Raw genomic sequence first — 19,292 nt, forward strand, 5'->3', positions numbered from 1 at the left:
TTCATGGATAAGCTGCAAGTGGTATATCCACACAATGGAATACTATTCAGCCATGAAGAGGAAGAGCATACTGATACCTGCTACAATGTGGATGGATCTCAAAAACATTATGCTACATGGTCAAAGCCAGGGCAAGAGACCCCATATTGTATGATTCCATTTATATGAAATATCCAGAATAAGTAAATGTATAGAGAAAGAAAGCAGATTAGTCATTTCCAGAGGCTGGAGAAGAGGGGATGGGAAGTAAGTGCTTAATAGGTACAGGGATTCATTTTAGGGCGATGACAAACATTTGGAACTAGATAGAGGGGGTAGCTGCACAGCTCTGTGGATGTACTAAAGGCTACTAAATACTTCCCTTTAAAATGACTAATTTTTGTTATGTGAATGTTATCTAAAAAACCAATATGAAACAGCTTAAAAAAAGGTTTGTAATGAAATAGAAAATAGATTAATAGGCAATAAAACAGGCCAATTTCATTACAAAAGAAGTAGAAACAGAAGAACATCAAAATGGATAAAAAGGTTGTAAGTAAAGCAGAAAAAGGACAGACAACAGGGAAATTTGGAAAGTAGCATTTGGTGAGCCTCGCCACACAGCTCTTCACTCAAAAACGAAAGGGAGGAGAGAACCAAGATGGCGGCATAAGGTGTATACCTGTACAGTCCCCCACAACCACATTAAAACTACTACTAAAAGACAAAACGGCTATCAGCCAGAACCACGGGAAAGCTGGTTGAGTGGAAGTTCTACAACTAGAAGGGAAGAAAAAAGTGCATTGAGACTGGGTGGAGGCGCCAAGAGCAGAGGTACGGAGGCACGCGAAATGACTGCACCTGGGTGCGTGGTTTTTTTCAATCAGAAGTGAGAGACTAGCTCCTGACTGCACTGAACTCATTTCCGGCGAGAATCTGGGGACCCAGACTCCTATGGGGAGAAACAACTGTCTGGCAGTGGGTCGGAAAGTGAGGGTGGCTTTCCCGCAGAGCTGCTTGCAGGGATCATTGTTACTGTGGGGGCGCGGGACTTGGGGACTCCGGGATGCAGAGATGCCTATAAGCGGAGACGGGAGATGTGGAGACAGCTGACTGACAGCCATTGCTGTTTGCTCTGCCCTGGTGATTCCCTGAGACCCTGCCCCACCCAATTTACAACCCCACCCAAGCTGTGCACAGTGGTGCAAATGAATTGCCTGTCCTTTCGCAGCCTAACCTAACAAACTGCTGCTGGGTCAGAGAGCTCCAAAACTTCCAAACCCCAAACAAAGAGGAGAAATATGCAGATCTCACTGTAGCTCCTGCTGGGTGGACTCACACAGTGGCTGACTTTCCACCTCCTTGGAGATCCAGGAGCCAGTGTACCCAGTGGTCAGATACCAGATTTCAACTCCTCACATCTATAAGTGACACACTCAAGAGGCAGACTCAGTGAGCATCAAAGCCCCACTGAAGCAAGTCCTGCCCCATAAGGGTGTCTCCAGCACAGCAGTTCTTCCACTATAGACACAGCGGGTCCTCACAGTTAATTGTCCTGGAGGTCATTTCCTCCCAGGGATACCAACAGCAATCAAGGCTTAACTACAAGACTGTGCACCCAGCCCACAAAGGGGTGCACCAAGAGTGTCTACCTCAGGTGATTGGGGAGGCTGAGCCACTGGGCCCAATAGGACACCTACCACACAAAGCCACTCTATCAACACAAGGAAGCAGCCAAAATGCGGAGACAAAGAAACATGTCACAAATGAAAGAAATGGAGGAAAGTAAACTACTGGATATAGAGTTTAAAACCACAGTTATAAGGTTACTCAAGAATCTTCTACAAACCTCTGAAAAACTTAGTGAGATCTCCAAGGAACTTAGTGAGACCTTCAAGGATCTTAATGAGAATGCCAAAAAAAATGGAAAAGGACCAGTCAGAAATTAAGCATACACTGACTGAAATAAAGAATAATATACAGAGATCCAACAGCAGATTAGAGGATCACAAGAATCAAGTCAAAGATTTGAAATACGAGGAAGCAAAAAACACCCATCCTGAAAAGCAAAAAGAAAAAAGAATCCAAAAATATGAAGATACTGTAAGGAGCCTCTGGGACAACTTCAAATGTACCAACATCTGAATTATGGGGGTGCCAGAAGAAGAGAGAGAGCAAGACATTGAAAGCCTATTAGAAGAAATAATGACAGAAAACTTCCCCTACCTGATGAAAGAAATAGATTTACAAGTCCAGGAAGTGAAGAGAACCCCAAATAGGAGAAATCCAAAGAGGACCACACCAAGACACATTATAATTAAAATGCCAAGGAAAAAGATAAAGAGAGAATCTTAAAAGCAGCAAGAGAAAAACAGTTACCTACAAGGGAGTACCCATACGACTGTCAGCTGATTTCTCAACAGAAACTATGCAGGCCAGAAGAGAGTGGCAAGAAATATTCAAAGTGATGAATAGCAAGAACCTACAACCAAGATTACTTTATCCAGCAAAGCTATCATTCAGAATTGAAGGCCAGATAAAGAGCTTCACAGACAAGAGAAAGCTAAAGGAGTTCATCACCACCAAACCGGGATTATATGAAATGCTGAAGGGTATTCTTTGAGAAGAGGAAGAAGAAGAAAAAGGTAAAGATAAAAATTATGAACAACAAAGCGTCAACAAATACATATCTATCAACGAGTGAATCTAAAAATTAAGTCAATAAAAAAATCTGATGAACAAAATAAACTGGTGAATATAATAGAAGCAGGGGCATAGAAAGGGAGTGGACTGACAATTCTCAAGGGTAAGGGGGAGTGAGGGCTGCAGGAAGAGATTGGACAAAAATCTTACACCTAGGATGAGGACAATGGTGGGGGGGTAAGGGTATGGGGTAGGGTGGGAACCAGGTGGAAGGGAGCTATGGGGGAAAAAAAGAGGAACATCTGTAATAATCTGAACAATAACGATTTATTTAAAAAAAAAAAAAAAGCAAAAGGGAAGCTAAGGGCAGAGCGTGCCTCACATTCACAGCGTGACCCATATTTAAGGATTCTGCATCCTAGCACTGCAGGAAGGACTGGAGACACCATGCCAGCTGCTCTGAGAGCTGGGATATGTGTTCATGAGACGACAAGCCAAGGGCCCTGCTCCTGATGGATGTAATGAGAGGGACTTGTGGGTAGGCATTAGGCTTGTCTACCCTCGTGCGTAGTTATAGGACTCTGTATCACATACTACAATGGAAAAGGACTGGTGCCGAGATTCTGTGCAGCAGGATGCCTCAGCAGCAGCACTACTGACATTTGGGGTTGGGTAACTCTTGGTGGTGGGCACCTTTCTGTGCATTGCAAGGTGTATAGTAGCATCCCTGGCTCCTACCCACTAGATGCCAGGTAGCACTGCCCCCCTTTAAAGTTGTGACAATGTCTTCCAGGGGGTAATATCACCTCTGGTTGAGAACCACTAGGCTATAGAAAAAGATTCTGTTAAGACGAGAAAAACAACTGTTGCACAGTCATGGCTTACTGAGAAAATTAAATTTTCTTTGGAATCCCCAATCTCCAACAAATATACAGGAAATATTTCCAATGAACTTATTGTTATTTTTTACACATAGCATTTATGCAAAACCCTTATATCCTATAAGAGATATTAAATTAATACTTTCAGGTATAAGAATTTATAATCAAGAACCAAAGAAAGTATCTGTTTTATAAGTACATACTTTTCTCCTAATATAAAAAACGTTAACACTTCTTTGAAATTATCAGTACTTTGAACAGCTTAATTTTGGACAGCTTTAAACCTCTAACATTATTTCAATTAGCATACAATTTTGCAAACATCGTGAGCTTTAAAATGGAAGCATGTGGAAGGCTTATCTACAGTAACCAAATGGAGAATAGACATTAAGTTTTCCAAATACCATTGCTCCTGTTAAGTGTTCCTTTTTAAAGGACAAAATGAATTTTTAAAGGTCAATTAAATAAGTCTCATTAAATTAAGTTTTGGATGTCCACGGAAGCATCTTGGGAGCACAGCTCGTGGTGCCTGAGTAGCATCTACAGGCTGGAAGGGGAGGAAGAAAGTCAAGTGCAGTCCAAGTCTCACAGGGAAATGTTCTTCACTTCTTACTAACCCCAGAGGTTTCTAATTTTTTTTTTCAGATTGCTTCCCAAAGAAACTTCAAATAGGGCCATATGTAAACCAAAATGAATTTGGCACATCTAAAGAATGTGTGGGTAAAAATCTCCAAGAAGTCTAATGCAGTCGCTTGGGTTTCCATGTTACCATGGGGACATTTCCGTGACTGAGATTCCTCGAGGATGAATCTCTGTGGAGGACTGAGAAGGAGTGGCCATTGGTCAGATTACTGGGACCTGCAGAGAAACTCAGATTAACAGAATACCTGAAAAGGGAGCACTCAGTCCAATAAGATGGTTTCAAGTGTTTCTCTTCACTCTCGTCCGTCCTGCATTTGCATTTTGCAGGGCATATTTATCAGATCTACTTGAACCTTAGCTCCACAGGTTTCAAACCAAGAACCTCTCCTTTATGTTCTTAAACCTGTTTGTCTTTCAGGTCATTCTGCCCATGATGTCTCTGTCCTCCGACAACCCAGATGAAAACTTCAGAATCTCCTGTGACAATTCTCCTTTATGTCCACACTAAAAAATAATGTCTTCTTACTTTAGGACTCCACTGTACTGCACCTGTCCACCCTACTTCCACCAGGCTGGTCCATTACCTTTCAATTTGTTTAAAATGTATGCTTCCAACATGCTTCTTTACCTTGTTACTCCCACCATTCTGCCAGCCCCCCCCTCCCCCACTGCCAGAAAGCATGCTTCTATGCTTCCATACTTTCTCTCACTTCTTCTCCTGATCCCTCAACATGGATATCAAGGTGTGTGTCCTTTCTCGTCATTGTTTTGGCTCATTCCATTCCCCATGCTTTTGCTAATCATTAGGACTCATAAGCAAACATTTCTAGCTTCCCTCCTTCTGGGCACATGGTACAATCAGCATTTTTTCAGTGAAGTCAGGCCAGTTGACTTGCTTTGACAATGAAGTGTAAGCAGAAGTGGGTGGGAATTTTCAAAGCTAGTGCACAACTTGCCAAATCCTCTTCCCTCCCTGGCAGTCATGGAGACACAACATTGGAGCTCCTCTGAGCCTTGGGGTCAAGTGAGGAGCAAAGTTCCTCGGCTGATCTACATAGCCCGGTGGTCATGAGTGAGCCATAATCCTTTGTGGTGAGAAGCTCCTGAGTTCCAAAGCACAGCTCAGATGATCCTGAGGGATACCAAGCTCACACACACACACACACACACACACACACACACACACACACGAGAGAGGTTTTATTGATAAAATAAATAGGATGCTTTTATGTGCATAACTCTACAATTTGCTCTTACCACTGAATTATATATCATGGGCTTCATTCCAAGTCTGCCCACAATGTCTCTATCTGCAAACAACCTAGGTGAAAAATGTTATCAGTTGAAAATATTCCATAGTAATGAATGCACTAATTACTCCAGCATTTCCTTACTTATGGAGATTCATAGCATGATAGGAATCCCATATCCAACTGCTGCAGTCATACTCTCACTAATTTCCCTTCCTCCAACATTTCCTTTCTCCAATCCAGCCAACAGGTAGCTGCCAGCTTCATGATTCTGAATGCAAAGGTCAAATTGGTTCCTTCCTTGGATGAGCATTTGCTCTGGCTTACCCTGTGCTCTGAATACATCTATCAGAGGGTTATTATGATCACAGAGTAAAGTGGAAACCATATGGCCTGGAAGTCAAGATCTCCCCAAACTAAACTCTCCATCCTTCTCCATGATGCTCTGGAAGGATCCTCTGTTCCAGCAAATCTAGATTATTCCCATGCCTTGAGCATGGGGGTGCTCACCTATAGGTCTGAAATTCTCCACCACCAGAATTTCCTCTCATTTTTTGCTAGTACTCATGACCTGCTTTACTTATTCACAAAAATTACAGTTCTAGATTTGTTAATTTTCTTTCCCCACATTGTAAAGGTCAATGACCTTTGAGGGCAGAGACTTGATTCACTCATAGCCAAAATCTCAATGCCTAGGAAAATACTTTTGCATAGTAGGTGCTTTACAAATGTTTGCTGTCTGCATGAAAAACTCTATTACATGTCCCAATATGAACCAAGTCATATCCACTCTATTAGCATCTACTCATTAAATGCATCTCTAAAAATATTCTGTCATCCTCTTTGGTCTAATTAGCCTTGCCATAAACCATAGCCATGATGAGTTTTGAATGATCATTTGTCTATTTAGTAGACTAATTACACTAAAAAACCCAAGTGAACAGACATTTGTTAATGTCTATGGCAGGCAGCAGCAGATACTGCATTAAATAGGAAACATTCTTGTTCTCAGGGAATCTTCTATGTTGTCTGACTCTGGGAGCCCTTGTGTCCTGCAAAAAACACACAAACAAGAAAGCAAACAAACAAATACATCTTTTAGTACTGAAGGCATAAAGCCAGTGTTAATCTACAGAAGAAAAGGGTGACCCAGGCTAAGGATGTTTATTGAAGCAGCTGGATTTCCTAGGCTGCTCCTCTGCTCTGGCTTCTGAGAGGTCAGCTCAGAGGAGCTGGTGCCTTTCAATTCCCATACATAACTTATCCTTCACCCAATATGGCAGCTGACAAAAAGGATGCTCATTCTGTTTTCCCAACAACACAAGCTCTTCCCACGGTGGCCACTTGAGATGTTGGTACAATGAAAACTCACTAAGCAAAAAGGAGGTGGCAATTTTGTCACTGCTTTCCCATAGAAGTAGCTCTTTTGCAGGGAAAAGCTCATCTTCACAGAAAGTGGTCGCCCCTCCTTGGTTAGCAGAGAGTAAGGGAGATTCCCTGGGCTGCAGTCTCATTGTGCTAATGAGATCCTGAGCTGTATTTTTAGAAATAGGATCAGAACTGTGCAATTGAACAAGAATGCACTGAAGGGTCCATGTGATCCATCCCTTCAGAGGTAGGCTAGAAAGAGCAGAGGACAGGGAGGGCCAGATGCTTCAATGACTTCCTGACTTCTTCAGAATATCATGTCAAGTGTATGAGTTTCTTGTGGTTGCTGTAACTAAGTACCACAAATTGGATGACACAAGCCAACACAAATTTATTCTCTCACAGTTCCAAAAGCTTAAAATTTGAAATGGAGGTGTCAGGAGGGTTGGTTCCTTCTGGCAGCTCTGAGGGAGAGCCTGCTACATGCTTCTCTTCTAGCAGATTCTAGTAGCTTCCTGTAATCTCAGTCATCCTTTGACTTTTAGGTGCATCATTCTCTGCCTCCATCTTCACCTGGCCTTGTTCCCCTTGTGTCTGTGCCTTCACATGACCTGCTCCTGTCTGTGTCTCTCTGTACAAATGTCCCTCTTATAAGGACACTATCATTGGATTAATGACCTATCCTAACTCGATTTGATCTCATCTTTACTAGTAACTCCAAAGACCTATTTCCAAATAAGATCACATTTACAAGGACTGGGGGTTCAAACTTCAACATATTTGGGGGTAAAGTAATTCAACCCACAATATCAAATTTGTGCTATAGCTCAAACCAGAATTTAGATTCCAAGTACTTTCTGTCTACCTCACACCATGCTCCATTCCCACATGAGAAATGAAAACTATGTGACTCCTATATCCATGTTATTTAGGTTATGACTCCAACAGAATTTAATAAAAAAAATACATTTTTAAACAGAAAATCATTATGAACAAGGAGAAGAGATGAGGTACAGCTTAAGCAAGGGTAAGAAAGACATAGAAATGGGTCTTAACTGGACACAAATCGGGTCTATCAGTGTCCCACTTTTGTCTCAGGCATCTGGTGCAAAGCCCACGATTTTCAGGTCATGGCTCACATTTTTTTCAGAGTTCAATGAGAAGCAAAAGGTTCCCAGACATGCCAACAGTAGCTTTAAAGACAGAGCTTTTAGTTTTTTCTTTTGAGAGGTACCTCAATTCTAATATCTTTATATCTAGACTTACTGTCTAGTCCACCCTCTCCTACAATGCATAAACAAGCATAATCAGCAAGATAATCAGGATTAGTTATGTAAATTGCTGCAGTGCTCTTGAGAAATATACATGTACATCAGAGAAACATCTCCTATTTTTATGCTAATAATGTTAAGGGAAATAACACCCCAGTGAACATATGAGATTATTTTATAGCCAAAAGCAGAGCTACTCAAATCATTTTTCTCTCCAACAAACCTCTGAGAAATCATAAATATAGTATTTAAAGTAGTGGCTTAATTTTCAAAGACATAAATTTTACTAAAAATTATAGACATTATGTCTCCCCAACTAAAGTACGAAGTGCAGCGCTTTTAACATTGTATTTCATTGTTGTTTTAGAATATAATTAGAAATGCCAAAATGTAGTAAAAATTGCCCAAAGAAAAAAGTAGAATTATTGAATGTATTTAACTGATTGAGCTTCCTATAACACTGAGAAAAAATTCAGTCTTTATTATGCTGATAAGGGTCCCTCATGATCTGGTCTGGCTGTCATTGTCTCTAATTTCATATCTTATCATCTTCCATTACCCTGTTCATATATCTTCCATATGGACCTTCTTGCTGTTCCTTGAACAACATCAGAGCATTTGCATTGGCTATTCTTCTGTCTAAATACTCTTCCTCCAATCTTTCCAGGGCTGGCTTCTTGTCATTCAGGGCCCACAACTCAAACACCACTTCCCCAGAGAGAATCCCACTGATCCCCCATTCTTTCTAGCTAGTCACTATGCTTTAAATTTTTCAGATCCTTATAGGAATTAGATTGTTTATTTTATATATTTTTTAATTTTGTAGTTTCTATCTTTCCCCACACAAATGTAGGTTCCATGGGGACAAGGACCATGTATGGATCTGAGACTAGCATGGTACCTAAAAGACCTCAACAAATATTTGCTGAAGGAATGAAACATTTCAGGTGTGATTACGCTCAGTGATGTGTAACTCAAGGGCATGAGCTTGGCTCTGCACATGTGTGCAATCCCCACCGCCACAACTTCATTCCCACTAAGTAAGCAAAAGGGCCAGACCAACAATTACTGATTACATGTGATGTCTGGGCTGTTCACACGCTGTCCTCCATCTGCTTTTTCCATTTTACTGACCAGGAGCATTTGCTTCAGAGGAGGGAACTAAATTGCCAATTGAATTATCAAGTACCATCTCTTATTCAATATCTGAATGGTTCAAGTGGAACCATACCTTTCTTACTATGAAAAATACACTTAGAAATTCTCAGAAGTGAACTCTATACTATTTCAAAACAACCTCTATGAACATAATTCAGGATATAAACTCAGGGACACCATGATGACTCGATGATTGAAAAGATTTTATTTCTCTTTTATCATTATCTTTGGTCAAGGTATCAACTATAATTTTTTAAAAATTTTATATTATTAAGTAAAAAAATACATATTATATTCTCTGATGAAAAGCCTGAGCTTCAGAAGAGTAATGATGAAATCATGAATCACTGGGTACCTTTCATTCTTCTGAAAATGTTATTCAGAGTTAGAGAGATTAATGATGAAATAAGAAGACAATAATGTTCCCTGTTCCTTTTAAAAATCTAAAATGGGTAGGAGGTATGTCATAAATGTTTAAAATCTTGAAAAAAAGTAGAATTTAAAAAACCCTGATATAGGGAACAAAGGCAGCTTGCTGTCTTCCCAGCCCTGTCTATCCCAAGCTCTCGGCCCTGCTTTGAGCCAGGTGATGATGGATATGTCCCTTGTTTCTTTCCACAGTTCCTTCTCTTCCTCCTGATTCCTCATTTGGTTGTGGGTATCCAACTGCCTCTATGTGTCATCTTCCTTTTTTCAGTCACCATTCATGTATCCATGTATCTACCAGTGTTTATTTTATCTCTACAAAACATATATAAGGCACTTTATTAGCTATCATGGATAATACAAGGTCCCTCTTCTTAAGACACTTGAAATCATTTGGAGTAAAGGTCAATTTCCAAACTTGTCAATTTATTACCCTTACCTCCTTTTTCCCACATACTCACATAATGACTGCAGGGTCTGTCTATAAGTCTGATTTGTTTAGAGTTAAAACTCTGTAAACTTCCCACCAGTAATTAGCAAACTACTATGTCTCAATGTGGTCTAACTGTCTTTATTGTTAAAGCATTTAAGCTGTATTCCTTGGGCCTGGCAAAATAATAGAGTGTTCCCACCTTATAATCCTGTTTCCCAGAGTATCTATTCAGATTTGAAAGACTTGGTTTTGATGGTGGTCATGTGGACAAAATTAAAATGAGAATACAACAGAATTCTTTAAATTTTACTCAGGTAGGGGTAGTTTCCTAATGTAGAAAGAAGATACAGTGGAATACCGTATCTGTCCACAATTCTTTCTTGTCTCCTTGCCCTTGTCAAGAAAATCAGCAGATGGCATTATGTGTCCTTACCCCACTTGTACTCGGCCAGGAGACTGACTTGAGCCATGGAACATAGGCTGAAGTGACAGCATGCTAGCTCAGAATGAGGATTTAAGAGGCCCAAATTACATTTCTGCCTGCCCTCTTAGAGTTTTGGTATTCCAGATTGAGAAAACTATGGTCCAGAAAGACACACCTCTTTTTACTGTATGTATAAAAACAAACCTGAATCCAACATGAAGTCTGGAATTTGCACTACCCGCTGAGCCAAGGTAGGGCTGACAGAGAAATTTGGCCAACCTGTAGACTAGTGAGTATGAAATATGAAATGTGCTATTATTATTATAAGCCACTCATTAGAGCATAAACCTGACTAATATAGCAATTGGTATCAGAAGTGATGTGCTTCTGTAATGAAAATCTAACATAAATCACTGCCTTTGGGACTGGCAAGGAAGGGCTCCAGTACAATGTTAACCCACTGGCAAAAAAACCAATAAGCATGGCTTCTAAGAGAGCCATTTACGAAAATGTTCAGGCTTCATAAGGTCTTTGAATTGCATGATATAGTCTTTAGAAACAATAGAAGAACTGAGAAAAAGTAGAGAGTTCCCAGAAACATCTCTCAGGATATAGGAACAATGTCACCAACCTAAAATTGCTATTTTGTCTATATCAAAATACATTATACACCAGATTCATTGACACGTATTTCCTTATTTTATAAGAGGGAAAAGCCAGGAGCTAAGGCATGTGTTTTTTTAAGTCATAAAGCAGCATAAAAACAAGGTCTGATGTACTGCTAAAGCTAACACATTAATTTGCCATAATCCCTGAAGGTTAACGGAGCTGCAGGAGATGAGCATTTCTCAGTGCATGGGGTCCAAATTATTCAAAATAATAAAAAAAAACCCGTGAGAATCCATCTGCCCTTTCAAAACAGCTTCTTCTAACACCAGGAAGTCCTCTTCCTTAAAATCTTTTTTCCATCAAATGCAAAAACAAAACAAAAAAAACCAAGTTCATTTAAATGGAAGCAATCAGGCAAAATAATGTTTATTAGAAAATGTCTACTTATCATGTTTTCTAGTTACATGATTAGGAAAAAATAATGTGCACTGTGATGATTTTTGGATCATTTTTTTTCCAAAAGTGGTAAATAGTTTTCTACTTCCTGACATTAGATTTCTACAAAAGTGACCCCCTGAACCTTTTCACCACTCATGGCCACCTTTCTGTGTGTCCCAGAATGACACAAACCCACCTTTCATGTAAAGAACCTCCCATCCAAGTGGAGAATTGACAAGTGAATATTGGACAGAAAATAACAAGGCATCACACATCTAACCTTTCCTACTGCAACTGAACATTCAGATCTACATTATACAATACACCGACATTTAATCAGCATTTATTATGAGGTCACGTGTTCAAAGACAAACAGGTACAGCCTTGGGTAGCTAGTGTCATACAACAGACAACAAAGCTCTCCAACTGTCAGTAATCTCAGAGATTACTTAAAATAAGGACACCCTGACAACGCCATTGAAAGAATTAATTAAATATCACAGTATACTGGCTCCTTTTAAACCAATTGTTTGGGCAAAAAATAACCACACCCTTAATTTTTATTTGTCTTTCTCTTTCTGAGAAATGTCAGCCATTTCATTCTACTCTTGGCTCCACCCGCCCTTATGGAGCTGAGATAAGGATGTTCACTACCTGTTTCCAGTATCTAATAACACATTTTGCATGTCTGTGTTTGTAAACTTTACATTATTGGCTTATATATAGAAACACCTAAAAATATTCTGCCATACTTTATGCATATGAACTAGCTACATTTTGAAGGTACATGATCTTATTTTCTTTTGTTGGATTTTTAAAAATATTCCTCCAATTAGACAAACACTTCATTGAGGGCTTGACACCATGCTAGGCTGAATGTATGGCTAATGGGCTGTGCTGCATCAAGCACCACTTTACATCTATTTATGTAAAGGAAAATACTGCTGTATGGAACCATTTGGAAAAGAAGTATCACCACCTCAATAACAGGTGGAAGAAATTGTGTCCTGAAAAGTCACTTTGAAGAACACCGGTTTAGAAGTCTTAAAAAAAAAAAAAAAAAAGTAAAGTCCTCAAAAAATGTTATGTAAAAAGACTTTTATTTATACTCACTGTTTTGGTCTTTATGAATATTCATGCCTATATTCTTTTGAAACATTATATTTATTTAATTCAAAAGGCCAGTGCTTCAGAAGAGAAAAACTCATGCAGGGAAAATGAGTGAATTATTCATCTAAAAACAAATATTGTTTTGAGACTCCGTTTTATACTTGTGTATTCAACATCTACATAAATCAGCCTCCGGTGGGGCAGTGTGTTCCTACAATGGGCTCTTAACACCAAAAAAAAAAAAAAAGTCTAAAAGCCTTTGTTTGCTTTTATTTTCTCATTCTAAAAGAGAAAAATCTCAAAAGGGAGAATGAATATCCTTGAACTCTAAAAATGAATTATTTTGGCATCTGCATTGGCTGAGTGAGGCTTTCAACACTTGAATTACCCACCTTCCTGCCACAGTATTCAACTCCAACCCATCAGCATGATGGCCGCCCAAATTCCTTACGTTCTCATCTATTTGTTAGCGAAAACTGGACGGTCTTCAGAGCAGGTCTGTTCCACAGAAATAATTCCATTCTGGAACACCAGAGCTACTTTATTTGGCTCCTTTAATGATATGTTTAACAGAAGTAAAAGGTTCAAACCACCACCACCTATTGTAACAATAGCTCTCTCATTTACGTGGGACATCATTCTTGCCACAGAACATGGTTTTTCCAAGTATTATTTAACGGTCTTGGTGGTATTAAATTTGGGGCTTACATCGCACCTCTATGGCATGTACCATGCTATCCAATAAAACGTGATTCCATCACCAGTGTCCTAACAACCAGTAGCAAACTACACATTTGAATAGGCTTTGAATGACCTCAAAGTCACTTAAAAAAACAAGAGAGCACTGCACTTATTTCTGGCTGAACATATTTACTTTTGAAGTGATAAGTGCCCTAGTACTACCTAAGGATTAATAAGTGTATGTAAATTCTTGTGTACATGGGCAATATGTTCCCGAGAGCAAGCTAACTAAACAAAAAAGGAAAAATTGCACACTCTGGGTATTTTCACAATTCTACCACATTGAAAACCAATATGCTGAAATTATACTCAATAGGTGTTATTTAAAATATTTGATTCTAGATTCAGTAATATTTGATATTTGGATTTAGGGTTAAATCTGTTTTGTGTGTTCTTTCCGGTTCATAACTGACTTTTGCTCTGTCATTTAATAAATGGGCTCCTTGATCTAAAAGGTACCAAAGACACACGTTTAGTACCCCTGGAACACCATGAAGATGGAGGAAGGTAAAGGACACTGAGTCAGCATGTCATGTCCCAGACTGATATTGTCTCCAGAAACCTGCCAGGTGTTTATCTCAATCCAAGAAGCCAGGGAACTGAGATGGATTTTCCCATAAAAGCACATCTACATCAGGGTCCAGCCAAAACTTTGGTCAGACTTGTCATTTATTAGCTTTTTTCATGGCTTGTAAACTCCTGTGAAGGGCAAACACAGGGAAAGTAGACGTGGGTTCATGCTGCTTTAAAACACACACACACACACACACACACACACACACACACACATCTTTTTCTTCAGGCTGTTTTCTCTCCTTGAAATACCATACTTTTAAAATGATTAAATTATACTCATTCTACAAGATGTCTGTATTCCACTGTTGGGTGCAGTGATGGCGAACCTTTTGAGCTCGGCGTGTCAGCATTTTGAAAAACCCTAACTTAACTCTGGTGCCGTGTCACATATAGAAATTTTTTGATATTTGCAACCATAGTAAAACAAAGACTTATATTTTTGATATTTATTTTATGTATTTAAATGCCATTTAACAAAGAAAAATCAACCAAAAAAATGAGTTCACGTGTCACCTCTGACACGCATGTCATAGGTTCGCCATCACTGGTTGGGCGGCACATGTTCCTGTGGCAATGCCCACATACACATGGGCACCCATCCCTGTACTGAAATGCTCTCCATTCCACCCTCATCCTCACGGCATGAGGGGATGGTGCTCCCTTCCTCTTTGTGTTAATAATCATCAAACAGCCAACAAACCTGAGGTAGCATTATCTGATGGATAAGGAAACCAAGTTCCAGAGACAGGAAGTGCCTGTCCCAGGTCTACCCTAACAGCAGGTGGTAGCATGTGGATTGAAACTCTAAAAGTTTGTGCCAGAGTCTGTACCCTAACACACCCCTGGCCTGCCTCAGAGTTCAGCCCCACACTACCATGCGATTATTGAACTGACATGACTTAAGGATTAAGCCTATCTTATCTTAAAGTTCACAAGTCAGTCAGTGTTCTATATGTGGATTTTCCTCTATCTGGGTATAATTTTAATCTTTTTTTTTCCTGACTGCCACTATTTTATGTGTAATTTCTTCCTGATTCTGTGTAGGCATGGTTTCCACATCTGGCTGTGCTGGGAGTTGGTATATGAAAGTTTATTTCCTAGCATACAGATTACATAGCATTTGTTAATTTCAGTATTATAGTTGTGCTTTTGGAATTTGACATCTTTACTAATGTGAATGCCTTTGGAGTGATGTGTGGAGAAATTTAGATTATGTGGCTATCTAAATAGAAAGAGTGATACCAGAAATTGTAATTTTCTGTTTTTATCCCCAAATGGTAAGATAAAACATTTTTGAAGGCTCAATTCATTTCCCATTGATTTGAAATGACACATATATACTTATGACTATTTCTGTTCTATCCATCTGTCTATTTTTATTGCAGAAACCTAATCTTTTTTAAATATATATATTTTATTGATTTTTTACAGAGAGGAAGGGAGAGGGATAGAGAGTTAGAAACATCGATGAGAGAGAAACATCGATCAGCTGCCTCCTGCACACTTCCTACTGGGGATGTGCCCGCAACCAAGGTACATGCCCTTGACTGGAATCGAACCTGGGACCCTTGAGTCCACAGGCTGATGCTCTATCCACTGAGCCAAACCGGTCAGGGCCCTAATCTTTTAATTATTGTAACTTTCACACATTCTAATACCACAACAATTCAAGTAACTGTCTCTGGATCTTATTTATATAACTTCCCTAGTTATTATTGTTTGTGTATTACTTTTTCATATTTAAATTAGCAACATGCTCTTAATTTCCCCAGACTTAGTGCATTTTAGGTGAGATTAAAGATTGCATAAATTTGACATATATTTTTTAGACTACTGAAGCTTCATATGTAAGAATATACTGCCTCTTGATTCATTAATATCTTCTCCTATGACACTCCTTAAAGTTTCATTGTTTTCTTCCAAGAGGTTGTGAACATTTCTTCTCATGTCTATCTTTAGACATTTTATGTTAATACAATAACATATTCATAGATATACTAGTGTTACTATAACTAGGGTTATTGCCCATTTTTTGCCAACTTTTAAAACTTGCATACTGCAGCCCTGGCCAGTTTGGCTTAGTGGATAGAGCATCAGCTGTGGACCGAAGGGTCCCAGGTTCGATTCTGGTCAAGGGCACATGCCCAGGTTGCAGGCTCGATCTCCAGTGAGGGGTGTGCAAGAGGCAGACAATCAATGATTCTCTCTCATCATTGATGTTTCTATCTCTCTTCCTCTCCCTTCCTCTGTGAAATCAATAAAAATATATTAAAAAAACAAACAAACTTGTATACTGCAAAGCACTTAAACCTCATATATGAACTTATAACACACATATGGAATCTCTTCATTAATGCTAAAGATGTTCAATTGTGTCTCTTTGGTTTCTCAGGAAGTAATAATAAAAATGAGTAACATTTGCTGGCTGCTTACTATTTGCTGACTACTGTAAAAGAGGTACCTTACATGCATTATCTACTTTATTTTAATAGCGAAGTTGTGAAGTATATGGTATTAATAATCTCACCTGAGATATTAAGATTGGAGGGGTTGAATAACCTGGCCATGATCACCAGGCTATTATATTTCAAGGTCAATGGATAATAGCTACAGTTAATGATAACTTTTCCTTATCCTTTCTTATATGTATACTTCAATTTTCTCTCATTCAACTAAAGTTTGGTTAAGTACAACAGAATTGAGAGCATACACCCTTCTTTGGTCTTCATCTTAGTGGAAATTCCTCTAATGTCACATCCGTAAGAAGTTGAAGCCGGCACTTGAACTATGCAAATGTTAGCTGCTGTTAATACTATAGATTTTGTATACTATTGGACTAAATTTGCCAGTATTTTTCATAATATTTTGCCTCTACTGCCATGAGATTTGTCAGAAATATTATTTTCTGTTGTATTTATGAGGTTAGGATAGTAGGCTAATGCCAGAGTCATAAAAATGAATTGGAAAACTTTTCTTTCCCTACTCGCAATATGTGCAACATTACAGAAACCATCCAGTCCTAGAATAAACTCTTCTGATACTAGAGCCCTTTAAAAAATAAGTTCTTTCTAAATTTCTCAAATGGTTATTTTACTCTTTCAGTTGCCTTGATTCTGCTTAGACAACATATATTTAATTAAAAATCCATCTATTTCATTTAGATTTTTAGATCTATCAGCATAGATTGGTACTTAGTCTGCTTTGCAATTTCCTACTAGTTGTGTATTGTTAACAGTGAAAGAAGGAAATAAAAGGCCGTAGAGAAGGCATGAAGGGAAAATAAGGTACCCTTCTATCCTCCCCCATCCCTCTGATGGGAGTTTTGAAACCAAGGAAATATAAATGAATCATCAGGAGTATGCATATACTACTCATCATTTTAAACTGACAATCTCATAAGTTCAAGTCAAATTATACCACTCAAGTACCAACGTGGAAACAAAACCTGTAAAGCAGAAATGGTGAGACTCTATGGGGATCCTTGGTCCTCTGATGTGTGTTGATGATCTGGGCAGCAACTATATTTGTGTGTTGTCTGCAGAGTTGTAACAAGAATCCATTGATCAACACTCATCTACATATCTACCTATCTATCTACATATCTATCTCACCTACCTACCTACCTACCTCATCCATCTATCTATATTTCTATCATTTATCATCTATCTCATCTATTTATTTTTCAGTGAATTAATATATAAATGCACTGAAAAAATAACTTTTAAGTTGTCATCATCTATATCTTAATGATTTTATTTCTTCTCTTTTAAAAGCATGTTCTTTTGCATTTTTTGTACTCAATCATAAATTTAATGAGAAAACCCCTGATAGTTATAATATTTCATTTCTAAATTTTAAACATCTCATCCCTATTTTAACCTTGGAGTCTATCTTTGGTCAACAATAACTACACTCCTTTATTTTTTTCCACAGGACTCCTAGTATCTACCACAGGTTACCCTACAGAGAAGAAACGCACATTTTGGTAGAAGTAAGAAAAAAAAATTTGATCAGTTCAGTCATCTTTTGTGTGATTAGTCCTTTTTCTGAAATGAGTGAAAACTTCCCACTGACTGGCTAAATAATTCATTGCAACTGCTTCTAACTCTATACTTAAATTGAAGAAATAATAACTATTTCATGATCTATTTTTAGGTAAGGATGTCAAAATCTTCAGTTTTAGCACACTCATGCAAAGCTCCAGAGAAATTTAAAAGGTACAGAATGATGGCTCCGGGTTTACTTAAAATGGGCCTAACTGCACTGGAAACAGAATAGTATTTAAGAAGAATCTTTTTATTACCAATAGATGAAGTACATTATCCTAAAAAAAAAAATCATACATATATTCAGTTTAGGCCATTTTATTTAAAAGCAACTATCCTCCTTTGTCAATGTATTTAGTTAAATTCCTGGGAATAAAATAGAATTTCAAGTATGAAGGGCTGCTAGAGTATTAATTTCCAAAAGTAATTAATTCACCCATCTTCAGAGTTCACAAGAGCATGCTAGATCTTCCAAACAAGTGAATCTGAGCCGCCTGACACAGAGATATATGAGCTTCCTGGCACATCATGAAAGAGTGGTAAAGTCCCCACATAGCAGATGTGATTCCTTTTATTCAGAGCATATTCAGTTAACAGGCAGGTGTGATGCCAAGGGCAATTGGAACTAACATATGTGTGTATATGCCACAGACCAGACCAAACTAAAAATGGCCATCAGAAATAAAATATGAGTTACCTGCATTTTGTTTTATTTTAAGGGTGGGGAAGAGAAGATTTGAGCAAGAAAAAGTAAAAAAAGAAGGGAAGGCAGAGAAGAAACAGCTGGACATTTCCCCTACAGGAGTGTGGGGGTCTCAGGTGGGGCAGCCCACACAGTGGCCTTGATCTTGTCCGCAGAGTGGGTCTTCCATTCAGGCCTGTGCAGCAACAGTATGGCCTTGGGTCCAGAAAAGCATGGTTGACAAGGATGGAGTCAACATTTTCATCCATCACCTTTTCTTGCTGCCTAAGGTTTAGTCAAAGCTACTAGTACAACTAGTCAAAATGAACTCTGTTGCTTTCTTTTTCTTGGTCTTAACAGTCTCTGCTGAGTTCTGTCACTTGACACCTTGGTAGCTCTCCAGATAATTTACACTTCACAGGAAGCCTATGAGAGTGCCTCTCAAGTGCTCATTGTGACTTGAAAATGGAGCCTTAGAGGTTCTCAGTGCTCAGGTAATTGTTTAAACGTGTCAACATCGCTGCCCTCCTTTGCCTCAGGAGCCTGCGCCATCTGCAGGGCCTGGAGGAGTCCTTGGGCATAGGCTCCAGGCCTTGCTCACTAGGATGGGTTGCC

The 19,292-nt window shown here is 38.9% G+C and overlaps 1 protein-coding gene across 2 annotated transcripts in view; it reads right to left on the reverse strand.

Annotated features, from left to right (window-relative positions):
* The window catches only part of ADCY2 (adenylate cyclase 2), a 283,755-nt gene that overhangs the window by 203,423 nt on the left and 61,040 nt on the right, over positions 1-19,292 (reverse strand). The gene's annotated exons all lie outside the window — the stretch shown is intronic.

The sequence above is a fragment of the Myotis yumanensis genome, unplaced genomic scaffold (assembly GCF_028538775.1).
Source record: "Myotis yumanensis isolate MYYU_CA2020_CCGP unplaced genomic scaffold, mMyoYum1.0.hap1 SCAF_4, whole genome shotgun sequence".
NCBI classification, from domain to species: Eukaryota; Metazoa; Chordata; class Mammalia; order Chiroptera; family Vespertilionidae; genus Myotis; species Myotis yumanensis.